At 63.8% G+C, this 4995-nt stretch overlaps 1 non-coding gene across 1 annotated transcript; it reads right to left on the bottom strand.

The window, feature by feature from the left end:
- Nucleotides 1–4655: 4655 nt before the first annotated feature.
- LOC131873027 (5S ribosomal RNA) lies at nucleotides 4656–4774 on the bottom strand. The gene has a single exon (XR_009371067.1). It is a non-coding gene; the product is annotated as a 5S ribosomal RNA (ribosomal RNA).
- Between the last annotated feature and the right edge of the window lie 221 nt (nucleotides 4775–4995).

The following is a 4995-nucleotide window of genomic DNA, read 5'->3' as shown; positions in this document are numbered from 1 at the left end:
AAGCGTCCAGTGTGGTTTCTGGTGCGCTCCGAAGTGGGGTTATTGGAGCGGCCCCTCTTTTTTTGTCCGAGCGTTTGGTGGGGTTTCTCGCATTGGGGCTTCCCAGGCCCGGTTGTTGGGTGCGCACCCACCCTGGCGTGCACGAAATCGGAAGTTGGGTTAATTGCCCGGTTTGCCTCGGGTGCGCACCTTCGCCAGGGCGGGCTCAAGATGGCACCCGCGTTCCGTTTTTTTCACTATCTTTCAAAACGGAAATTTTAAAATCTCGTTTTTTTTTTTTTTTTTTGCCTTTTCTGGAAATTAGTGAAGGCAGCGCATCAAAGGTGCGCAATGCTGGTGCGAACCCGGGAGCGCTCCGATGTGTGCTCCAAGGTGCGGCGTGCACGAAGTCCGAGCCCGGTTTGCCCCGGGTGCGCACCTCGCGTGCACCTTCGCCGGGGTGAGCACCTTGGTGTGCAGACCTTGGTTGGGTTGCGCGCCCTGGTGCGCACCAAGGAGCGCTCTGAAGTGTGCTCCAAGGTGCGGCGTGCACGAAGTCGGAGCCCGGTTTGCCCCGGGTGTGCACCTCGGGTGCGCACCTCGCGTGCACCTTCGCTGCGGTGGGCACCTTGGCTGGGTTGCGCGCCTTGGTGGGCACCATGCAGTGCACGAAGTCGGAGCCCGGATTGCCCCGGGCGCGCACCTCCGCCAGGGTGGGCACCTTGGTGCGCACAACTTGCCTGGGCTGCGCACCAGGAAGGGCTCAAGATGGCACCCGCGTTCCGTTTTTTTCACTATCTTTCAGAACGGAAATTTTAAAATCTCGTTTTTTTTTGCCTTTTCTGGAAATTAGTGAAGGCAGCGCATCAAAGGTGCGCAACGCTGGTGCGAACCTGGGAGCGCTCCGATGTGTGCTCCAAGGTGTGGCGTGCACGAAGTCGGACCCCGGTTTGCCCCGGGTGCGCACCTCGCGTGCACCTTGGTGCGCACACCTTGGCTGGGTTGCGCGCCCTGGTGGGCACCATGGTGCGCACCAAGGAGCGCTCCGAAGTGTGCTCCAAGGTGCGGCGTGCACGAAGTCGGAGCCCGGTTTGCCCCGGGTGCGCACCTCGCGTGCACCTTCGCCGCGGTGGGCACCATGGCGTGCACGAAGTCGGAGCCCGGTTTGCCCCGGGTGCGCACCTCGCGTGCACCTTCGCCGGGGTGGGCACCTTGGTGTGCAGACCTTGGCTGGGTTGCGCGCCCTGGTGGGCACCATGGTGCGCACCAAGGAGCGCTCCGAAGTGTGCTCCAAGGTGCGGCCTGCACGAAGTCGGAGCCCGGTTTGCCCCGCGTCTTCACCTCGGGTGGGCACCTTGGTGCGCATGCCTTGCCTGGGCTGCGCACCAGGGCGGGCTCAAGATGGCACCCGCGTTCCTTTTTTTTCACTATCTTTCAAAACGGAAATTTTAAAATCTCATTTTTGTTTGCCTTTTTCTGGAAATTAGTGAAGGCAGCGCATCAAAGGTGCGCACCTCGCTGCCCACCACGGTGCGCAACGCCGGTGGGCACCCGGGAGTGCTTCGAAGTGTGCTCCAAGGTGCTGCGTGCACGTTGTCGGAGCCCGGTTTGCCCCGGGTGCGCACCTCGCGTGCACCTTCGTCGGGGTGGGCACCTTGGCTGGGTTTGCCCCGGCTGCGCTCCGAAGCGGGGTTATTGGAGCGCCGCCTCTTTTTTTGTCGGAGCGTTTGGTGGGGTTTCTCGCATTGGCTCTTCCGAGGCCCGGTTGCCACCCTGGCGCGCACGAAGTCGGAAGTAGGGTTAATTGCCCGGGTGCGCACCTTTGCCAGGGTGGGCACCTTACCTGGGCTGCGCACCAGGGCGGGCTCAAGATGGCACGCGCGTTCCGTTTTTTTCACTATCTTTCAAAACGGAAATTTTAAAATCTCCTTTTTTTTTTGCCTTTTCTGGAAATTAGTGAAGGCAGCGCATCAAAGGTGCGCACCTCGCTGCCCACCTTGGTGTGCTCTGAGGTGCGCACCCGGGAGCGCTACGAAGTGTGCTCCAAGGTGCGGCGTGCACGTTGTCGGAGCCCGGTTTGCCCCGGGTGCGCACCTCGCCTGCACCTTGGCCGGGGTGGGCACCTTGGCTGGGTTTGCCCAGGGTGCGCTCCGAAGCGGGGTTACTGGAGCGCCCCCTCTTTTTTTGTCAGAGCGTTTGGTGGGGTTTCTCGCATTGGCTCTTCCCAGGCCCGGTTGTTGGGTGCGCTCCCACCCTGGCGCGCGCGAAGTTGGAAGTTGGGTTAATTGCCCGGGCGCGCACCTTCGCCAGGGTGGGCACCTTGGTGCGCACACCTTGGCTGGGCTGCGCACCAGGGCGGGCTCAAGATGGCACCAGCATTCCCTTTTTCTCACTATCTTTCAAAACGGAAATTTTAAAATCTCGTTTTTTTTTTGCCTTTTATGGAAATTAGTGAAGGCATCGCATCAAAGGTGCGCACCTCGCTGCCCACCTTGGTGTGCTCCGAGGTGCCCACCACGGTGCGCAACGCCGGTGCGAACCCGGGAGCGCCCCGATGTGTGCTCCAAGGTGCGGCGTGCACGAAGTCGGACCCCGGTTTGCCCCGGGTGCGCACCTCGCGTGCACCTTGGTGCGCACACCTTGGCTGGGTTGCGCGGCCTGGTGGGCACCATGGTGCGCACCAAGGAGCGCTCCGAAGTGTGCTCCAAGGTGCGGCGTGCACGAAGTCGGAGCCCGGTTTGCCCCGGGTACGCACCTCGCGTGCACCTTCGCCGGGGTGGGCACCTCGGCTGGGTTGCGCGCCCTGGTGCGCACCAAGGAGCGCTCCGAAGTGTGCTCCAAGGTGCGGCGTGCACGAAGTCGGAGCCCGGTTTGCCCCGGGTGCGCACCTTCGCCGCGGTGCGCACCATGGCGTGCACGAAGTCGGAGCCCGGTTTGCCCCGGGTGCGCACCTCGCGTGCACCTTCGGCGGGGTTGCGCGCCCTGGTGGGCACCATGGTGCGCACCAAGGAGCGCTCCGAAGTGTGCTCCAAGGTGCGGCGTGCACGAAGTCGGAGCCCGGTTTGCCCCGGGTGCGCACCTCGCGTGCACCTTCGGCGGGGTTGCGCGCCCTGGTGGGCACCATGGTGCGCACCAAGGAGCGCTCCGAAGTGTGCTCCAAGGTGCGGCGTGCACGAAGTCGGAGCCCGGTTTGCCCCGGGTGCGCACCTCGCGTGCACCTTCGCCGCGGTGGGCACCATGGCGTGCACGAAGTCGGAGCCCGGTTTGCCCCGGGTGCGCACCTCGCGTGCACCTTCGCCGGGGTGGGCACCTCGGCTGGGTTGCGCGCCCTGGTGCGCACCAAGGAGCGCTCCGAAGTGTGCTCCAAGGTGCGGCGTGCACGAAGTCGGAGCCCGGTTTGCCCCGGGTGCGCACCTCGCGTGCACCTTCGCCAGGGTGGGCACCTCGGTGCGCACACCTTCTCAATGTTTTCTTGCCTTTTCTGGAAATTGGTGAAGGCAGCGCATCAAAGGTGCGCACCTCGGTGTGCTCCGAGGTGCGAACCCGAGAGCGCTCCGAGGTGCCCACGAAGTCGAAAGTCGGGTTAATTGCATTGTTTTCCCCGGGTGCGCTCCGAGGTGCGCAACATCGGCGCGCACCAAGGAGGGCTCCGAAGTGTGCTCCAAGGTGCGCACGATGGCGTGCACCTCTGGTGCGCACGATTCGGAGCTCGGTTTGACCGGGGTGCGCACACCTTGGCTGGGTTGCGCACCTTTTGTGCGCTCCAAGGTGCGCACGAAGTCGGAGCTCGGTTTGCCCCGGGTGCGCACCTTCGCCAGGGTGCGCACCTTGATGCGCACGCCTTGGCTGGGCTGCGCACCTTGGTGGGCGCCATGGTGCGCACCTTTCGTGCGCTCCAAGGTGCGCACGAAGTCGGAGCTCGGTTTGCCCCGGGTGCGCACCTTGGTGGGCGCCATGGTGCACTCCGAGGTGCCCAAGATTGGTGCGCACCAAGGAGCGCTCCGAAGTGCGCTCCAAGGTGCGCGCGAAGTCGAAAGTTGGGTTAATTGTCCGGTTTGCCTCGGGTGCGCACCTTGCGTGCACCTTCGCCAGGGTGGGCGCCTTGGTGCGCACACCTTGGCTGGGCTGCGCACACCTTGGCACCCGCGTTTCCTTCATTTTAAATTTTTTTTTTTTACAATCTCTCAAGTGGGAAATTCTATAATCTCAACTTTTTTTGCCTTTTCAGGAAACTTTTGAATGGAGCGCATCATTGGTGCGCTCCGAAGTGTGCTCCAAAGCTCTCTCCAGCTGCGTGCACCTGCCCCGGCCGCGCACCCGGCCCCGCCCAGCTTCGCTCACCTGTCCCGGGCGTCTGGTGCGGAACCTTAGAGTAAGAAACATCACCGTGCACCTTGGCCAACGTGCGCGACTCGACCGAGCGCGCACTGGCCGAGGTGCACACCGATTTCACCTGGGTGCGCGCGCAGCACCTCGGGCGCACCGGGGTGCGCGCACAACGCCCGGGTTGCACCGTGGCCTGTGTGCTCGGGGCGCCTCGGGTGCGCGCTCGGTGTCGCCCCCGCGCGCGCGGTAGTGCGGGCAGCGCACCCCGGCCCGGCCCGGCCCCGACGAGAACGCAAACGGGCAAAAGGTTTATTCAAATAGCATTGCGACGCCCGGCGAAAAACTAAAAAAGGGTGCAACACCGGGACTTCCCGGGAGGTCACCCATCCCAGTACTACTCCGGCCCAAGCGCGCTTAACTGCGGAGTTCTGATGGGATCCGGTGCACTAACGCTGGTATGATCGCACCCGTTATGAGCTTGTCGCAGTGTGTACTTAGCAAACCGCGACCCACGTGCGAATCCACCCCGGCCACCCACCCCCGTCGAGGTGCACACCCTCCCTCGCGAAGTGCGCCCCGTTCGCCAAGTGTGAGCCCTGCCCGGGTGCGCGCACCTTGCTAGGGCGTCGGGTGTGCACCCGGCCCGGCCTACGTGCGTGCACCTGGAGGGGGCGTCGTGTGCGTGCAGTG

The sequence above is a fragment of the Cryptomeria japonica genome, unplaced genomic scaffold, assembly GCF_030272615.1.
Source record: "Cryptomeria japonica unplaced genomic scaffold, Sugi_1.0 HiC_scaffold_995, whole genome shotgun sequence".
Classification (NCBI taxonomy): domain Eukaryota; kingdom Viridiplantae; phylum Streptophyta; class Pinopsida; order Cupressales; family Cupressaceae; genus Cryptomeria; species Cryptomeria japonica.
Note: the sequence above shows the minus strand (reverse complement) of the source record. Positions and strands in the feature narration are given on the sequence as shown.